Source organism: Trichomycterus rosablanca, chromosome 2 (assembly GCF_030014385.1).
Source record: "Trichomycterus rosablanca isolate fTriRos1 chromosome 2, fTriRos1.hap1, whole genome shotgun sequence".
Lineage (NCBI taxonomy): Eukaryota > Metazoa > Chordata > Actinopteri > Siluriformes > Trichomycteridae > Trichomycterus > Trichomycterus rosablanca.
In genome coordinates, this window is record NC_085989.1 from 55784256 (window position 1) to 55806351 (window position 22096).

Here is a 22096-nt window from a genome sequence, read left to right on the forward strand (position 1 = left end):
AACAGCTGAAATGGAAAATAAGAGAAGCAGACCAAGTATAATATGGATAATGGAGAACCTGGCAACAGCAGCAACAACAAACAATAACAATAAAACAAAACTTAACCAAACACATTTACAAACTACAAATGAGAAAATCTGGCAGAGAAGCTAGAAATAACAAGGCTAGTGGCAACACAATTACAATGAACTCTACAGACAGAGTTTCAGCATGTGACCAAGCCAGTGAGCCAACATGGCTGCCAAGCAGGCTTCCTGTTACAGTTTAAAATTCAAGGCTCCGCCCCTCCTGAATTAGCAGGGTGCTGTGATTGGCTGGGAAGCACCATGAAGTATTTGAGGTGGATGAAGAGTGGCACTCCAAATCACCTATTGTTTCAATAGGTGATTAAAAGGATAGGGAGGAAAATGGGCGTGCACGTAACAATGTACTTTAAACAACAACAGTGTTAAGTTCTAACACTCCAGTATAAACCTTCAACTCTGCAGTACAGTGAATGGAATCTTTACCAGTGTTAATAGTTTACACTTTAAGTGTTGGTTTAATAACACTTTATTGGTGTTAATTATACCAACACTTTGTGGTGGTTTTTATATAAACACTTTGAAAGTGTTAAATTTAACTCTCTTAGTGTTAAATTCATGACTTCAAATTTTCAGTGCATGCACTGGCCATTTGGCTTTAATATTTGTAATATGGGGAGCATCACATAAGATCTTGATGGAGAACAGTAAGTTGCAGAACGTGTATTAAACGTTACACTGTTTTATTTAAAAACATTTGTTTATTTTTTAAGATAACGGTCACTACCTGTATGTGGAAGGATATTCTGTCTGCTGTTCACATAATCCTATTCATTTTCTGCTGGTGCTTTAATGGGAATGTGGGCTCCATCCATGCAGCCACTAACCCTTGGGAATTTTGAAGAGCTATTTTTTTTTTATTACTTTCCAGTTTTAATCTTTATTAATAAAGACAAACCTGTGATTCTGTGGCATTTCTCTTTGAAGTTTATTGCAGACAAACAAGCGTTTCAATGCTAGGCACAATTTTCGGATGGACTAACATACAGTTGCCTTGCCTATGTGTCTCCTCCATGGAAATGTTTTATTGGCAAATAAGTGAGGGCTGATCCACACAGTGTAATATTGCAAATGTGTACAAAATAATACTTGAATAGACCCATAACAGGGCAGGTGCAACATTCATCGATATGTAGTAAAATTATTCTTTAACATAATTTTGCAAAGGCATAATTTAGACCCTGTTTTTAAGTTTGTTTGGATTTTAACGTCATGTTTTACATTTTTGGCCCCACTTGGGGATCGAACCCAGGACCTTCTTGCTGTGAGGCGACAGTGCTACCCACTATAGCCACCATGCCCCACTGTTTTTAAGAAACAATCATGTTTGGGGTTTATTACTACAATCAATTTGAACCACAAATTATTTTAGCTTACTGAACTGTGTGTGTGTTAAAGGTATTCTATATTATTCCATAACATTTTATCCATAAAGTTATAAGTATTGAAAAACAAGCCTTTTTATTAATATTGTGATTATTGGGATTAATAATGTTGTAACCATCCCCACTCTCCCCGAATTTACTGACTGTGATAAAAACAAAAAAGGTTCGCAGAAAAATTCATTTGGAAATGACAGGATGTCTAATCTGAGTTTAATGTCTCATTTCCGATTAAGATCTCTTCGAATAATTTGCGCGTCTGTATCCACTGGATCCTGGAGGAAAGGACACATCAGGATTATATGAGGAAAGTGCGAGTAACTTTGGGTTAGGTTAAAGTTCACCTGCCAGCAAGCAGATTAGCTTCAGAGTGTAAGCTGCAATAGTAACTGACACAGGCTCTCTTTAATCTTAATTTCTGGAACGGAAAACCTCGAGTTTTCATTCATTCTGAGTTAACTTACTCGGTTTAATTACTTAACTTGCTTTCTGGAATAACCCCACGTACTTCAAAAAAGATACAACAATGATCAGAGAGGGCCTTGCCCAAGTCCTTGACCATAACAGAAGAAATGTTAAGACCTTTAGAAATAACTAGATCCAGAGTGTGCCCTCGATCATGTGTAGGCTCTTTCACATGTTGCAATAGACCAAACGTGTCAAAAAGTTTAAAGAGTTTTTTGGTGTTACAGTCCATGTTATTATCTACGTGGATGTTAAAATCCCCAGTTATGATGAAAAACCTGTCCTCAGTGGAGATAACTGGCAGTAGTTTCTCAAATATCTCAATAAAACTTGCCGTGGAGCATTTCGGGGGTCTATAAATGGTTAAAAATACAATTTTGGGAGTACCCTTCAAAATAAAACAGAGGTATTCAAAAGACAAATAAAAATTGCCAAATACAGTCTTTTCACACTGGAATACATCTTTAAATAAGGCAGCTACTCCTCCACCTTTTTCACCACTTCGAAACACATTCATAAAACTGAAGTTTGCTGGTGCTGTTTCATTAAGAACAGTAGCATTGTTGTCTTCTGTTAACCATGTCTCAGTTAGAAACAAAAAATCTAAACCGTAGGATAGAATTATATCATTCACTAAAAGTGATTTGTTGGCTAGAGATCTAATATTAAGCAGAGCTAGCTTTAAAGGAACCACTGGAGCCCCTGGGACAACCTGGGGTTGTCGTGGTACAGGTAAGAGGTGAGACTGGTTGACTTCAGCTTGGAGTGTGGTACTTTCAGCTTGAGGTGAGGTACTTTCAGCTTGGTGTGTGGTATTTTCAGCTTGGGGTGTGGTACTTTTAGCTTGGGATGTGGTACTTTCAGCTTGGGGTGTGGTACTTTCAGCTTGAGGTGTGGTACTTTTAGCTTGGGATATGGTACTTTCAGTTTGGGGTGTGGTACTTTTAGCTTGGAGTGTGGTACTTTTAGCTTGGGATGTGGTACTTTCAGCTTGGGGTGTGATACTTTTAGATTGGGGTGTGGTACTTTTAGCTTTGGGTGTGGTACTCTCAGCTTGGGATGTGGTACTTTCAGATGTATCTTCATTCTCCTTAAACACAGACAATTAGGTCAATAAGTAATAAATTAATATGCAGCAGTGACACAGACACAACAATAATGATCACATGTTCTCCTTAAACACAGACCATGTGATCATTATTGTTGTGTCTGTGTCACTGCTGCATATTAATTTATTACTTATTGACCTAATCTTAAGATGTAATTAGTAATAACTATACTCATAATGCACTGTGAGTATTTTGTACTTACCTCCGGTTTTTCTGGTGTTATTTGGATTTCCTTACTGCTGGTTGTTAGAAAGCTTTCATGTCTACTGGAAGCTTAATTAAAGCAAATACACAGTTGTTATTTTTTTTGTTATGATAACTTTTTACTCAAAAATATTGATTTTAATGATAGCTCCTTAAGTAATTTAGAAATCAGATCATGACAAGACTGATAATCAACTAGAAAACATAAACAAAAAAAAATTATTTCACTCTTTATTTAAAACATTAAGAAAACGATCCTATGTGGTTTCTCTTTCATATCTGTCTGATGGCTTGTCAGTACCAGGATCTATAATGGTATGGGGGTGTGTCAGTACCAGGATCTATAATGGTATGGAGTGTGTCAGTACCAGGATCTATAATGGTATGGAGTGTGTCAGTACCAGGATCTATAATGGTATGGAGTGTGTCAGTACCAGGATCTATAATGGTATGGAGTGTGTCAGTACCAGGATCTATAATGGTATGGGGGTGTGTCAGTACCAAGATCTATAATGGTATGGGGGGGTGTCAGTACCAGGATCTATAATGGTATGGAGTGTGTCAGTACCAGGATCTTTAATGGTATGGGGGTGTGTCAGTACCAGGATCTATAATGGTATGGGGGGGTGTCAGTACCAGGATCTATAATGGTATGGAGTGTGTCAGTACCAGGATCTATAATGGTATGGAGTGTGTCAGTACCAGGATCTATAATGGTATGGGGGGGTGTCAGTACCAGGATCTATAATGGTATGGAGTGTGTCAGTACCAGGATCTTTAATGGTATAGGGGTGTGTCAGTACCAGGATCTATAATGGTATGGGGGGGTGTCAGTACCAGGATCTATAATGGTATGGAGTGTGTCAGTACCAGGATCTATAATGGTATGGAGTGTGTCAGTATCAGGATCTATAATGGTATGGGGGTGTGTCAGTACCAGGATCTATAATGGTATGGGGGTGTGTCAGTGCCAGGATCTATAATGGTATGGGGGTGTGTCAGTATCAGGATCTATAATGGTATGGGGGTGTGTCAGTACCAGGATCTATAATGGTATGGGGGGGTGTCAGTACCAGGATCTATAATGGTATGGAGTGTGTCAGTACCAGGATCTTTAATGGTATAGGGGTGTGTCAGTACCAGGATCTATAATGGTATGGGGGGGTGTCAGTACCAGGATCTATAATGGTATGGAGTGTGTCAGTACCAGGATCTATAATGGTATGGAGTGTGTCAGTATCAGGATCTATAATGGTATGGGGGTGTGTCAGTACCAGGATCTATAATGGTATGGAGTGTGTCAGTGCCAGGATCTATAATGGTATGGAGTGTGTCAGTACCAGGATCTATAATGGTATGGAGTGTGTCAGTACCAGGATCTATAATGGTATGGAGTGTGTCAGTACCAGGATCTATAATGGTATGGGGGTGTGTCAGTACCAGGATCTATAATGGTATGGGGGGGTGTCAGTACCAGGATCTATAATGGTATGGGGGGGTGTCAGTACCAGGATCTATAATGGTATGGGGGTGTGTCAGTACCAGGGTCTGTCATGGTATGGGGGTGTGTCAGTACCAGGGTCTGTCATGGTATGGGGGTGTGTCAGTACCAGGATCTGTATGGGGTGTGTCAGTACCAGGATCTATAATGGTATGGAGTGTGTCAGTACCAGGATCTATAATGGTATGGAGTGTGTCAGTACCAGGATCTGTATGGGGGTGTGTCAGTACCAGGATCTATAATGGTATGGGGGGGTGTCAGTACCAGGGTCTGTCATGGTATGGGGGTGTGTCAGTACCAGGATCTGTATGGGGGTGTGTCAGTACCAGGATCTATAATGGTATGGGGGTGTGTCAGTACCAGGATCTATAATGGTATGGGGGGGGTGTCAGTACCAGGATCTATCATGGTATGGAGTGTGTCAGTACCAGGATCTATCATGGTATGGAGTGTGTCAGTACCAGGATCTATCATGGTATGGGGGTGTGTCAGTACCAGGATCTATAATGGTATGGGGGGGTGTCAGTACCAGGATCTATAATGGTATGGGGGTGTTTCAGTACCAGGATCTATAATGGTATGGAGTGTGTCAGTACCAGGATCTATAATGGTATGGGGGTGTGTCAGTACCAGGATCTATAATGGTATGGGGGTGTGTCAGTACCAGGATCTATCATGGTATGGGGGGGTGTCAGTACCAGGATCTATCATGGTATGGAGTGTGTCAGTACCAGGATCTATCATGGTATGGAGTGTGTCAGTACCAGGATCTATCATGGTATGGGGGGGTGTCAGTACCAGGATCTATCATGGTATGGAGTGTGTCAGTACCAGGATCTATCATGGTATGGGGGTGTGTCAGTACCAGGATCTATCATGGTATGGGGGGGGTGTCAGTACCAGGATCTATCATGGTATGGAGTGTGTCAGTACCAGGATCTATCATGGTATGGAGTGTGTCAGTACCAGGATCTATCATGGTATGGGGGGGTGTCAGTACCAGGATCTATAATGGTATGGGGGTGTTTCAGTACCAGGATCTATAATGGTATGGAGTGTGTCAGTACCAGGATCTATAATGGTATGGGGGTGTGTCAGTACCAGGATCTATAATGGTATGGGGGTGTGTCAGTACCAGGATCTATAATGGTATGGGGGTGTGTCAGTACCAGGATCTATAATGGTATGGGGGTGTGTCAGTGCCCTTGGCAAAGTCCATTTACATTTCTGTGATATACTGTGTAGGTGACTAGGCAAACATAAAATAAATTGGGTTAAACCTCTTTGCAAAAAAAAAAAAAATCCAAATAAATTCACGGAACACTGATTTTTTTTTCCATTTTCCATACTGTCCCAACTTGTTTTTATTTAGGGTTGTACATGCATAGAACTCACCAAACTTCTCATAAAATGTGATTGGAGGTATGATGTGAAACCAGGACATAAGGATGTTGGTGCTGTGTGTTAGTTATATTAATTGCTGTGTCACCACCCTGTGTTTATTTATTCTTTATTTCATTAGATGTGGTAAATCATAATCTTCACATCATTATAAATAAACATGAGTTTAATCTGTATTAAATGTATTATTACCTTTGTTGCTACAGTCTGTGTTTCCTGCAGTCTTGTCCTGGTTAGAATCTCCTTCACTGTCCACATGGACGTTGCTGCTGAGGGTTTCATGATCTTGTTCCTCTGTACTGCTGGTTTGGTTTGTAGCATCGCAGTTATCTGTGTCTGACTGAGTATAGACTGGATCTTGATTCATCATGACTTCAGCCTCTATAGCTTCACTTCTTACTTACAAAAGAGTTAAATAATAAAATGTAAATTAGTATAATTTAAAGGATATTAGCTTGGGTAGACACTCTTTCATTAGTTCTATTTATTTATTTATTTATTTATTTATTTATTAGTGTTTTATAGGATGATTAATTTGAGAAAGTTGAGCGTTTTGTGTTGGAGATGAGAATCTGATTAAGCCAGGTTCCCACCCAATAAATTGCTTTCCATTGATTTCCAGAAGCTATGGTCTGGCTTGATTTAGCAGACTTTATTTATGACTGCACATCATGGTGTAGTTAGATGTTTTTAAATAGTTTATAGTTTTGGTTTTGCCCACTTTGTAAATAAAATTGTACATTCCAAGATAAGCAAGGGGAGTGTAACAGAGCTGCTGTCCATTACATTTGAAAAAAAAGACTCAAAAACTCACAACATGCTTTAAAGAAACTTTATTATCAATATAACGATGGTGTTGGTGTGCAGGAAAACCAGAGAACATAATCCATGGACTAGAATCTGTAAACACAGGGAAAAAAACACAACTTCAGTAAACTTCTCAGGGTGGCCAGCTGAGAAGTTTAAAGGGAAAATACATTTAAAATTTAAATGACATTAATGCAATAACAATAATAATATAAGAAAAACCTCTTCATGAACTTACTGAATAGCCGTCGTGCAGCCGTTTGTGTGTGTGGGGACTATTTCCGGGGTCCTGTAGAGTGGCACATACCATCTCATGTAGCCCATCACCATCTCAAGAGGGGATTTTTCGGAGAAATTTGTACAATTTTTTTTTATTTAAATCAACAATATTACATAAACATACACAGCTGGTGTGTTCGAAAACCAGGTGAGCTCTCTACATGGGTGCATTTTACGTCATCCTAAACACGCCCGAGAAAGACGCTGTTTGAACTCCTAGATGCCTTAAAATGTTGTCTACTGTGGTATCTTAATATTTCAACGTATTTTGACTCAAGAATGCTGAAGGCAATCCCAGCAATTATGACTTAATTCAAATTGACTTATTAGAATCCCCTCTACTTAGTCAGCTCACTAGGTTTTTGAACACACCAATAGTATGTATTAGGGCTGCACGATATATCAATTCAGCATCGTCACCGCGATGTGTGCATGCGCAATAGTCACATCGCAGGACGTGCGATGTCACTTAATGCAAATTAAATCACATACGTCATGCTAAAACTTTTTTGCTGCTTGACACAAAACGAAAATTCACACAGTTCTCATTTTCCATGACAAATCTACACCAGTGTGTTCGAAATCCCAGTGAGCTGTCTTACTACCTGCATATGCAGCTGCCTCGGTAGAGAGGATTCTAGTAAGTCATTGACTTTTATAAGGCAGGTTATTTGAATGCGCTACTTAGCAATTCCATCGGGTTTCGCGTTTAGCATCTTGCCATTAAAACCAATAGAATGAGGTGGGACAGCGCTAACATGTCAATATAACATCTCAATTCGTGTACAGAAAACGGTTACATTTGCTGACAAACCCAAACTTGCATTAAAAATCAATAATTTATTTACGTTTGAAAATAACTTTGTCCGCACCGTCAGCCATGTTTATTTTTCTGTGAGAGAAGAGATGCCGCAATGAATTCTGGGATTGCCTTCATCACTAAAGATGCGTCCGATTCTCACTCGTTCTTGAGTCAAAATAACATGGAAATATTAAGATGCCTCAGTAGTGAGCTTAGTAAGGCATCTTGGATTTGGAACAGCTGTAGAGCTGCTCTTTTGTTTGTATAGTTTTTTTTTTTATTAAGTTTACTACTTGAAGAGGTTTTGATTGTGAAATAAAATATTAAATGACCCATTTTGTCAATCCTGTTAATTCCCTCATGTGATATTGAAGCTTTTTTAGTTTAATGCTCAGTTTCAACCGAGTACAAAGATGTAGCTTGTCATAATCTCTTGTATCCCTTGTAGGCACCACCATTTTTTCACATATGAGCCTCTTATTTAGAGTAAGATACATGCATTATTGATATTATTAATATTTTTTTTAATATCGCAATATATATCGCAGGAAGAAAAAAAATAGCAATGTCAGTTTTTTCCAATTTCGTGCAGCCCTGGTATGTATGAACACAACAATATCATAACAAGATCATAACAATATGACCTCACACTAATTTTACCAATAGACAAAGTATGTTGAACAGCAAAGAAATAACAAATATAAACATAAAAGAAAAAACAAAGCCAGAGGAATTACAATCATCTAAAGTAAATCTTGTACCAATGATATATCATAGAAAATGAAAGTCAATCAAAAGAATAGTAAGTAAATAAAAAACTCCTTAAAAAATGCTATCGTTATATACATTTAAAGTGTTTTAAAACAGTTACCAGTTTACATAATTTCTTTTTTGAAGAGGGGCTTAAAGAATTTATTGTTTGTAATTATATTTTCAAATCTGAATTTATGAAAGATTTTTTTTTTTTGCATTTTCAACTTATATAGCTATTTTTTTTATATTTAGCTATTATTATTATTAAGTTCATTATATAAGACTCAATTGGCCAGAAAATAAGGTTATCAAATATATAGAAAAAATATATTGACTTTTAATTGGAATATATTTACCAATCAAAAAAATAAATGATTAATGGATTCATTAAAGCATTTACAGAAGGTACACCTATCAGAAATAATAATAAATATATTCAATTTAGCATTGACTGGGTAGCATTTATGAAGTATTTTAAAAACTACATCTCTTATTTTATTATTAATTACAAATTCAAACGATAAAGTCCAAACTAACTGCCTTTGTTAATTTCTCAAATAGTTCTCAAACTAAAATTTTGGATAAGTAGGCTCCTAATATATTTGTTATTAATTTTTTTTTATCCATTATATCAATCACTTCAATATAAATATTAAGATCTAGGGACAATGTGTTGTTGGGATTGTAAAAACTACCTTTGAGAAGAGAAAAAAAAAACATCTGGAATAGCATCACAATTTTATTTGTATTGTATTTTTTAAGAAATGTTCACATTTATATCACAAAATTCAGAAAAAGAAAGAAGTTCAGCATTTTTGTTAAATAAATGGTGAATAAATATTAAATTCTTTTTAAACAACAATTGAGCTAAACTCGTTTTTCCTTTATAGGCTACATGTTCATTGTTCCATAACAAATGTTTATAAATCAATTGCCAATATAAAAGGGATTGCTTATTAAAAGCAGAAAGCTTAATTGGAAGCTTGGACACTTTATAAGGACATTTGAGTAAAAAATTCAAACCACCAATCTTATTAAAATGAAATTAAATATTATATACCATATAGCTGAAGATTTTTAAAAATAATTTTTAATTCAATTTGATAAGTGTAAATCAAACCTGGGCACTGTACGGCCGGCATGAGGTCAATGGCAGTTAACAATCTGATGTAAATAAATGTACATCACACATGACATGACATATAACTGGATTGTTGTTATTTTAACTGTAATTTCTTTAAATTTCAGCAAGATTGGATTTACGCGTGTGTGAAAGAGAAACGAGTGTATCCAGATTCAGAACTGAGCGCGACTGACAGAGATGATAGAATTTTTAACAAGACATGAACTTCAGAAGTCAGTGAGGAGTAAAGCTGTTTAAGGATCACAGTTTAAATCTAGGGTTTATATCACCATTACAATACTAAACACAGAGAACTACAAGAACATGAACGATGCTGAGCGTCACATCTGAATCTTCACTAACTAAACTGCAAACCAACACGGACCTTTTATACAGTTTTACACATCCAGGACTGGAGCAGATAAGATCAGCTTTGTGATCTCCAAATAGCAATAGTGATGTTCCCCTAAATAGAGGAGAAAATAAATGAGAAGACTCAGACCTTTCTCACCCCCGGCTCCATTTAGTACAATCTCACTAGTTGAGCAAAATTACGAGAGCCCCTACTGTCTATTTAGGCAAATCTTTTGCACATTAGTCGCCTAAGGAATCACTTTTCTAACCATAAAGAAGGGATTACTTTCCCCATAAAATAACTGCCATGCTCTTACTCAATACTTTTTATACTGAGAAAACTGACTCTTTATACTAAAGAATTAACTCCTTTTACCCTATTACAGTAAACTGCATTTTTCAACCTTATTGAATTTACAGAACTTGTTTTTAACTAAATTTACTAACTTTTTATACATACCACAATAGCACTTTGTGTAAAGTTCATGCAAATTTAGTTTACATTTGTTTTTGTGCCATGTATGTACACTGCTCACAAAAATTAGGGGATATTTCAAAATGAATATGAAGCGATAAAAAAAGAAGGCCCAAACATTGAATATCGGCCCAAACATTTACTTTCGGTTTGTTTTCGGACACTGGACAGTTAACGTGTAAAGGTGCATATAAGTTCAGTACTGTTACCAAGGGGAACCCGAGGACAACAAACTCGAGCTTCGGGAATCGTTTGAACACACGTGACTCGTTAACAGCGGACGGCCCATAAAGCGAGTTACTAACTGTTTGGACGAGCAAAGAGGACTGCAGCTCTGTAACACGAATGTTACACGTGTCACGAGTGAACTGAGTGCTTTGTGTAACATGTGAATGATAAGTGGTATATATACAGTATATATATATATTAGGGCTGTCGAAGTTAACGCAGTAATGACGCATTAACGCGATCTCAATTTAACGCGATTAAAAAAATTAGTGCCGTTAACGCAAATTCTAGTTCATGTTGAGACTTGACTGGTAGAACCAACGTTTTAATGTCGGACTTGCCACCGTTTTTCATTTGCGGTTTGTTAACATAATGTAACCGAGCATGGTAGTGATGCACTTACATAATAAATAAATAAATACACGCTATATTCACAAGTTGTCGGGAGCAGAACACTTTTATTAACTTATTCTGTTACGGTACCGAATACCGGAAAGCTGAGTCAAGCACGTTAGTCCATGAACTATGGAAGCCCCAAAGGGTCAAAACACACTCACTTCGTGTAGAAACGTCCATCAAAGGGCCAAAACACACTCACTTCGTGTAGAAACGTCCATCAAACCATTGTCACGATACAAGCACAGAAAAGTCTGTTACAATAACTACGCCTTATCCCACCTGAAGCACCGCTGATCTACAATGTTTGCTGATGGAGAAATTCTAACCTACAATCTGACATATATACGAAGTGGAGGGTCTCTGCTGGATAGTATTACTGCCTAGTATGTGAGTGAATAAAACTCCATTACAGTTTTCTCTTGTCCCAGCAGTTTTTAACATAAGTACATTTAGCATAAAATGTGTTCACCATTTTAATTGTAACATTTCACTTAAAAATCCTTGTTTTCTATAACATTTACACAGATTTTTTTTTATGCGATTAATCGCGATTAACTATATGAAATTCTGAGATTAATCGCGATTAAAATTTTTAATCGTTTGACAGCCCTAGTAAAAACATATTAATTGTTTGTTGTTGGTATAATCCAAGCGAACTAAGATTTAGAACTAAGATAATATTTTTTTAAAAATTATTTTCTTGGTACCAATGATTAATAAATCAATTGTTCATCAGTTAGAGGTTTTATTGCCATTATAAAAAAGATGAAAAAAAAAGAAATAAAGACTCTCTTCATGGGATTCGAACCCCCCACTCACGCAAACGCACAACACCGCCTTCAGCAGTTTATCCTCTTGAGCCACTATGGACTGATTTGGGCTAGTTCTTTTTTTTTTTTTTTTCCCCTTTAAGAAGAAGATTTGTATATAATTCGAATTATTTTACTTATAATAATTATAATATGGTAGTATTGATTATTTTTGCACTTATTTCAATATTATTGTCATTTCTATGAATGTTTTTGTTGGTGGTGGCAGTGATATGAATATATGTTATTAGATTACATAATAGTGACGTTATTTTGGTCACAGCTCTCATATTTTGGTCTAAAATTACAAAGTTTGTGAGTTTCTCCACGTTTCCCGCTGTGGAAATCAGAGCAAACACATTGTAGTTCAGACAATGTTTGACATTGTAGTTTAGACAAACCAACGTGGTTCGAACTACTGTTGTACCAAGACATTTTTGGGAAACAGTCGTAATTTGGATGTTTGTTAGTTTAACGATGCATCGTACTATGGTAGTTCAACGCTAACCTCCATGGTTGTTCGGTAAACGCACCCCAGATTGGAACTAACTGTTGTATATTTAAGCAATAGAACACGAGAGGTCATGTGTTATCGCGAATAACATCACGGCTGTGATTCGGTCGCAGGCACGAGCCGAAGGCGAGTACTGTAGATCATTGCCACATAACCGTTCAACTGTTGACCCAACCCAACTTGTTTTGCTTTGCAGAGAGCAGGATTTTATGTCTTTTGGTCAAGACAAAGTATTTGCCTCTCTTATTGCTGACCTAAAAGATCTTGGTTCCCACTGTATTGGTGGATTTACTGAAAATGTCAGCACTAGCAAAAACTTTTGTAGGTACTGCTTGATTGACAGGGAGACATTTGCCAAATCACCCCTGGTATTTGGCCCAAAAAGAACACCTGCAAATTATAATGAAAGTGTTCAACAACTGACCTCTGATAATGATATGGAATCAAGTTTGATTCAAGTTTCAATTCTTTTCATGTCTGCTCTGGCCTTCCTCCATGTCTTGGGCATGATCTTTTTGAGGGAATAGTAGCCAAAGATTTGGCCCTGTACATTGAATATGTGGTCAAATCTGAAAAGCATTTCACCTATGACCAGATAAATCGAGCAATCTCACAGAAAAACTTCTAGGCAATGATAAACATGCTAAACAACTCAGTGGTTCGGCAGTGCAGAATTGGTGCCTTTTACGTCTTTTACCAGTCTATGTCAGCAGGTGGATTAAATGTCCTCTTGAAAGTGAGGTTTGGCTATTGTGCCTTAAACTAAAGGAAATAGTTGAATTAATCTGTGCTCCAAATTCATGTGAATGAGGTTGCCTATCTGAAAGTGTTGCTAGAGGAATTTGTATTTGCGCAAAAGCATGTTCCCTGACCACTCTCTCAAACCAAAGCATCACTACTTGTTGCATTATCCGGACCTTATCCTTAAATTTGGACCACCGATACGCTTGTGGACACTGAGGTTTGAGAGCAAGCACTCCTATTTCAAGGAACTCCTACTTCTGCAGTCATACTTAGGTAGTGGTCAGTTGATGAATGAAATTGATGAACAATCATACAACAGGGATAAAGTCATCTGATATTGATAAACACAAAACTTCAGAGGTTTCAGCAGTGGTATACAATGGGACAAAGTACACCAAAGGCCTTGTTGTTGTTCTAGAGCACACTGGTGACACTTTGGTCTTTGGGAAAATATCACTGATCCTCATTGATGATAAACAGGTGCATTTTGTTGATTTGGTACATCACTCAGTCTTCTTAATTGATCTTCGAGTCTACTACCTGAGTAAGTCAGAAAGTAAATATGTGTATATTAATGCAGATAGTCTGCAGGACTATTATCCACTGCCACTGTACAATGTTATGAACCTCCCTGTTGTTAGCTTGCACCATTCAGTGTGTTCTTCATTTTAGGTATGGATGTCGAATGCATTCAGGAAATTCAGAGAGCCCTACCTGAACTGGACCATGAGAAGTTGATGGTTGTTGATGAATACCTTTCATCAGTGGTTGGAGTCACAAAGAAAGAGGACCTAGCCTATGTTGAGAAGGATGACTTGCAGCATCATTTAACCCCAATACAGTGTCGTAAAGTCATCCAGACTTTTAAACAACAAGGTTAGAAATATACATGTAAAAGAATGTGATGATGGAAGAGTCATCTGCCTAAATGCAGTTTGAGACACAAAAGCTTTAAAATGGTTTTATGATAGGTTCATTATCTCACTACTAGGTTTCCATGCGGTCAGTGTAGTCGTATTGCAAAATAGCTCAAAGCATACCAGTTATTTTATTGTCAGCATGTATACACTTTAAATAACCAATACCTGTACATATGTTTGTTTCTTTGAATTTAAAGATCTGAATGATCGAGACACTGCTTACAGCAGTATATCTGAACAGGCAGGGTCCCTCTCTTCCTTGTACATATTAATGACAGATGAACATGTCCACACATCAAATCCTACATTACCTCACTATCCTGGATCCTCTTTTATAAAAACACAGAACTCATGGCTTAGCCAGTTAGAAATTCCTTGGGACAAGATGCCTGCTTCTCTCACACTGGCTGTATAAGAGCCATGGTGAGAACTGTGGTGAGTGCCATGCAGAATCACTGTCCAAACCCAAACAGGGCTGCCTGTGCAGAGGTAGCAAAATAGATTGTGTCAAAATATCATTTGACCTTCACAGACACAGCAGAGGAAGGAGAACAATTGGGAATAGGTTACTATTCACTTGGTAATCAGCTTAAGACAAGAGTTGAACATGTCAACCGCAACAATGTAAGTGACAGAATATGGAAACCAAGGACAATTTCAGAAACAGGTGATGGGAGCGCTTCCACTAAAATAGTGCGGTGCAAGGTAGACAGCTACGGCTGCATAAACTGGCAGCCAAAATGTCTCCCAGAAGGAGAGACAGCTGACTCTTTAGAAAACAAGAAAAACTATGGTAGCTATATTTCAGTCTGCTGGGTCCAGAGCTGTAGACATGCCAGACATTGATAAATCAATAAGTTTGACATATATTTATCAACGGCACATGATAAACACTTGCCCTCCTCCCAGTATCTCTGAGGTTGAAGAACAGTGGCCTTTCATCTTTACAAAAAGAGGACTCTGTGCACATTTCAAAACTCTCACAGGAATTGATATCTGTGATCGACTTGCCGACGCTCTGCAAACCAAGGAGAAGAGGATCATAAACTTCTTTCAAAGACAGTCACAGAACAGAGACATTCAAAGTCTTCTGCATGACATTGACAGTGACACGACAGCCATGCAACACAACCGGACTGGCATTGCAGTGATGCTTCTTATGATGACACACTTCCTTGAAAAAGAAGACTCCATCTTTATTTTGATAGAGGTAAGTAGGCAGATAGTCCTGCAAATGTGATTAAACATAAACTAAGTAAATTTTAACGTAGTATAACCACATGCTTTGTGTTTTAAAGACATGTGCAACATCAATGTCCATCCAGAAAGACATGAACCTACCAGCTACACCGAGACTGATCATGCTTGGTAAGAGGAAGCTTCCTATCTTGAGAAAGGTTTGTATGTACCATTTAGACTAGGCCTTTTAAATGTGCATTTTTTTATCTGTTAGGGAACACATTTCTCACTGCAACAAAGTGGATGGTCAGCATTGAGGGAAAAGTGGCTCTTGTTTTGGAGACGCACTTGAGTTTTACCAGGAATCTGCATGTGCAACACTGGAATTCATACAAAGGTAAGTACATAGCTTATTTTTCTCCAAACATTGGCGTTTGCTAAGTTTGGCACGCATGTCATCGTTAGTTTACATGAGTCACAAGGAATGTACTTTTTCACTTACTCTGAGCTATAGTTCGCCATGAATTTTCATCTTCTGAAATAAAGGGTATTCATCACTAATACTTTTGCTGCCAAGTTTGCCAATTGGATGAGCTGTGACATTGAAGTGACATTCAGTTTACATTAATTGAAATTGAGTTCTGTGTGAAATTACCATTCATTTAAAATGGATGCACAACACCCATTCAGCCTCAATCACCAAACTATGGTCCAACACACCAAATTAGAGGGACTGTGAGGCCATGGTTTGGTGAACGAGGCTGAATGGGTGCTGTGCATCTACTGTAACATTGGTATTTTTAAAATAAATGCGAATTTTATGCAAAAATGATTATTTCAAAAAGAGTTACTGCAATATAATACATATGTAATACATTGATATGTAAGGGATAATTGTCGCCAAGGTGTCCCGTTACACAAAAATATTGGACAATGCTTATCCTGCTTAAACCCTAGTTGTTATACATTTGTTTAGGCAAGCATGTTAGTCGACAAAGGAAACATTTGGTTCAGTTTAAAAAGAAACTAACCTGTTTAGTACTACTTTTGTTTGTCATGGACAAGGTTAATTTTGGTTAGTTTGCTTGAGTACAATTGATCCCAATGTTGTTAAGTATGAATGCTGTAGCTTTCTAGCTGTTTCTATTAGCCAAACAGAAAAGTGTATTTCTTATAAGATGCATATACAGTAATTAATTGAATCATAATATTGATCATGTATTGAGTGTTTTTCTCCATTGCTTTTATCTTGCCTAAAAATTCTTTGTAAGAATAAATCCTGATGAAGGAACAAAATGCACTGCTAAAACTGGGGTCAGTCGTAAGACAGGAGACATGGTGAAGAGGAAGGTTGCAGTAATTAACAACAGAGTATCATCTTTTCTTTGCCAGCTAACCGAGTTAGAGTGGAAAACTTGGATTAGGTAAGTAGTACTGTACAGTATATGGTCAGTTTCTGCAACCCCAAATCAGAAAAAGTTGGGACGGTATGGAAAATGCATATAAAAAAAAACACAGTGTGCCGTACATTTACTTTGACTTTTATTTTATTGCAGACAGAATGAACCTGAGATATTTAATGTTTTGTCTGATCAACTACATGTCATTTGTTAATAAACATCCATTTGTGCATTTCAGGTCTGCAGCACATTCCAAAAAAGTTGGGACAGGGGTAATTTAGAGCAAGAAAAGAATTAAAAAAACTAAATAATTATGTGATTTCAAACTGGTGATTGTAATCATGATTTGGTACAAAAGCAGCATCCAGAAAAGGCTGGAATAAAGGTGGGCAGAGGATCTCTGGTGGTCAACAAATGTGTGAGAAAATGATTGAAATCTTTAAAAACAATGTTTCTCAAGGAAAGACTGGAAAGGAATTACATATTTCAGTCCTAACTTTTTCTGATTTGTCTTGTTGATAAATGTATGGACGTCCCAAAAAGATGTCGCCTTGACGGAATGAATTTTGCTCTACAATCTCAATGTACTTTTCTGCGTTAATGCTGCCATCACAGAAGTGAAAATTACCTATTTTGAGGATACTGTATTGAATTGCATAGAACTGTCAAAGATGATCTTTCTGTGATTACAGGTGAACAATGCTGAATGGAAACGAACAAAGCAGGTTGAGAAGTGGTTTTTCTCGCTATGTTTTTACATTTTTACACGTTTTTGTTGAAAGTACTTTCAAACATTTGCAGTGATTTAAACAAACAATTTGATATGTTGCAATAATTGTCTGTGTGGATTAATTAGTAGTATTGTGTAAGATATAAGTAAAATAAGTACTATTTACAAGTTTTAAGAGTTTCTAAAATTTTAAATTAAATAAGAATTTAACAAATAATTACAGTACTGTACAATTAACCTAAATTTTTACTGTGGTGTTACTGTAAAATGCAATTACAGTAACATTAAGTTACTGTAAAAAGAAAATACAGTTATGGTACTGTAAATTTGAATTACGGTAACTTACTGGCAGTGTATGTAACAGTGTATGCATTAAGCTTTATTTAGTATGACCTTTGTTAGTACATAATTGGTCTGGTATGTGGAAATCACTAATAATTGCACTATTAGTTGTTAGAAATGCACAATAAACACTTTGTTAGGACCCTGTTATGCAAATGAGCTTTGAAAATAATTATCACCTAAATGTAGATGTTATTAGTGTGTAATTGGCAGCACTTTGATTCATGAGTTCTAGGTGGTGACAGGTTTATTGTGGCTTTAGAGTTAATAAGTATAATAATTCTCAGAGTTGTTCTTGTTTTATCTTTTGTTATTTGACACTGGTTTTGAATTTGCAAAGCAGCATTTCAGAGCAGTGAAACCCAAAGCTCTCTGTGACGTATCCTACCCCCAAAAACACGCCTTGAAATAATGCAAAACACTCTCAACAGTGACGTTCATTCACTGAAAAGACACAAAAATCTTTCACCCAAGCAAACTTGTCGATAACATTTCTGTTCACCAGTGAATGAATTCATTTTTAATTAAACATTTAACTTGTAATAGATTGTTGACTTAATTCATTATACTGCTTTGCTTTTAGTAGTGAAGAACAGAACTGTGATGGCGATGCCTATCTGTATAGCAGCACCAATAAGTTTATGTCAATTATTTTCATCATGAGGTTGACAAAATTGTGCCCCTCATCTCATTACTGAAAACGATACCTAGTATGTTCCTGTTCATTTCTGGTTTAGTCGTAATTAGCACTAATGATTTTAAATGAATCACACACACACACACACACACACACACACACAAATTTACACACACACACATATATACGTTGTGTCTTTACAGTGAATGAACGTCACTGGTGAGAGCGTTTTGCATTATTTCAGGGTGTGTTTTTTGGAGGTAGGTTAAGTCGCTGAAAGCTTTGAGTTTCACTGCTCTGAAATGTTGTTTCTATTGTGTTGTTACAGTCACAGATGACAATAATTGACAACTTTAGATTTGTTATGTAAGGCTATAGAAAGGTAATAAACCTTTAATGCCTTTAAAAAGGTTTCTTCTTTTTTCTGCTTAAAGAAACGGAGCTACAGGGTTTTATAAACATGAGCAGAATAATGTAAGATACTCTTATCATTAAGGTTCTACTCATAAACAAAACTGCAACTTTAAAAAGAACAAAAGTGATCTTACAAATGCACACTTTTAAAAAAGAGAAGAGTTTTGGTATAACTATTACAAAGTAACACAATTAAGCTGCTAAGGTCTGTGTACCTTTGGTCATTCGTTTTTCACTTCAAATCCCAAAGTTAAAAAAAAAAAAAAACAAGAAAACGACCCGTTTTTTGTTTCAAAAACCAATATTGAAAAACGGTCGTTATTTGTTTTTCGTTTTAAGATTAAAGATCAAATAACAAACAAGAAAAATTTGAAAAACGGCTCGTATTTTAATTTTCCGAAATCAATCATTTTTACAAGCACTGACGTATATTATTTGGTTCATATAAACAGTGTAAATCAAGCACAAATGTTGAGAAGACGGAGTAAACAGTAATAATAATGTTATGCCGCGTCTCCTGACTTTTGTGTCTGCTGTAGTTTTTTGTAATTCACACAGGAACTATTTTTCCTAAAAAAAAAAAAAGAAAAAAAAAGAAAGAGAATGTTGTTTACTAACGTCTCAGCTGTCATGTGATGTGAATTACAGCATAACTAATCGTACACGTCACTGTGTAACTATTACAGCATTTAATGTATTTTATCTGCTTCATGCACTTTTAATAAACAGCTTTAACTAAATAACATTTTGAAATATATTTAATTGTTGTTGCTCCTTGTTTACTGCAGAGTTTTTCGTGCAATTTTGTTATTTTTTGGATGTTTATTGGCCAGGAACAAAGAAAAACTATAATACAAGATGAATAAATAAATGAGTCTCGGATCTTCAAGTATAAACTAACTTGACTGCAGTGGTGTACAATGTCCAGTACAGCAATTATTTCCCTGTAATGTTTTTTTTTTGAAGATAGAGCAAATACATACGTCAAATATACAAACACAAAGGTCAAAACAATAGGAGACGCGCTGTTACGTTATTATTACTGTGTCAACACTTGTGCTTGATTTACACTTTATATTTATCAAATACGTGCATGTCAGCACTTGATTGCTGGTTAAACTGATAGAAAATGTTGATTTCAGAAAATTAAAATATAATTTCTGTTTGTTTGCTATTTGATTTTTAATCCTAAAACAAATAACAAATAGCGCCCCATTTTCCACTATTGTTTTTTGAAACGAAGAAGAACCCGTTTTCTTGTTTTTTAACTTTGTGATCTGAAGTGAAAAATGAATGACCAAACGTACATGGACCCGTTAAGAACCTGTAACTGTTTCTTCTGTAGTGAATGTTAAACATGAAGCTGTATCATTTACTGTTGCACATTCATTCATTATCTGGGTGGGAATTTACAGACAAAAAGCACATCAAACTTTTGAATTAATAACAGCATGTGAACTTTAAATTTCAACTTTAAAGCGACCATCTGTTAAACCTTCTGTTAAACGTACTTTTCTATATTTTTATTATATTTATATTTATAGCCACCACATAGCATAATCACAAACTCAACTTTATAGTAAAAAAATATCTAGTTGCTTTAAAACATAAAACAAAAACTTCAAAGTTACACATGCATAGTTCACAAATGTTTTATATATTTTGTATTTAGTTTTTATAATAAATAAATAAAAGAATTAAATATAATTAAAATTTTCCATTTCTGATAAATATCTAGTTGCTTTAAAACATAAAACAAAAACTTCATAGTAACACATGCATAGATCACAAATGTTTTATATTTTTTGTATTTAGTTTTTATAATAAATAAATTAAATATAATTCATATTTTCCATTTCTAATTGATTAAATTTAATTTGCCCCTGGCTAACAAATACAGAGCTGTCAAAAAGTATCAGTATAATACAATACACACCCTGTATATAGTTTATTATAGATAAAATCTTACCTGAACACTAGAGCCTCTCTGAGCAGCTTTGAAATTAAAAGAAGCCAAACAGGTTTATATAAGACAAAAGAACAGGTATTCCCGGAAGTCACATGACCAGTGTTTACATTTACATCATTTAGCAGACGCTTTTATCCAAAGCGACTTACACAATGAGCGAAACACGATGAGCAATTGAGGGTTAAGGGCCTTGCTCAAGGACCCAACAGTGGCAACTTGGTGGGTGCAGGGCTTGAACCGGCAACCTTCTGTTTACTAGTCCAGTACCTTAACTACTAAGCTATCACTGGCCCTTGTGAACCAGTGTTGGAGGTGGAGCAAACAGCTAGTTTTTACTGTTAAATTCTCACGATTATTACATTTGTATGATTATTACCATTTTCTTCTAGTTTGACATGTTTTCATACCTGATTGAACCTTTTTGCAAAACTCTAAACACATTCTCACTGACTAACACACATTTCTCATGTTAGTGCACTTTGATGCAAAATAGCACACACATGCCACAAAGATTAAACACAACAAACGCACTATTGTCATCGTTAACACACTACAGGTAAAAACTGTGCACACACGTGTCATATCTGTAAAAAGGGTTAAAATGAGGTAAACAGAATAAAAGTCAGTTCCAATGCATGTGGCATTTCTCAGCTGTATTGTGACTTTACCAATGGAGGCAACAATAGAAGAAGAAGAGGAGGGCGTGTCAGAGGTGATGGCGAAGAGAAAGATGAGGATAACCAAGAACAAAAGCACATCAAATACTGTATTCTGTGTAAAGCAGCACATGTAACAGCGACATGAGGTCTGTCATGATGTGTCACATTTAAACTAAAACCCATGGAGATGCCCCATGTTTAGATAAGCATGTAAGTTGCTTAGACTGTTTACTGTAAGTTGCTTTGGATAAAAACATCTCCTTACTGCTGAAAATGTAAAATGTATGTGCAGCCATCAACAACAATGCAGTTCTACATCACCATGTTCTATTAGAGCCCTACAACACAGAACATCTAACATTTCTGGATGGTCTACAAGACTTTGCTTATACTTGAGTGGGGGATCCTAAGCT

At 36.3% G+C, this 22096-nt stretch overlaps 1 pseudogene; it reads left to right on the forward strand.

Annotated features, from left to right (window-relative positions):
- Window positions 1-14773: 14773 nt before the first annotated feature.
- LOC134302492 (uncharacterized) lies at window positions 14774-18989 on the forward strand (annotated as a pseudogene).
- Window positions 18990-22096: the final 3107 nt, after the last annotated feature.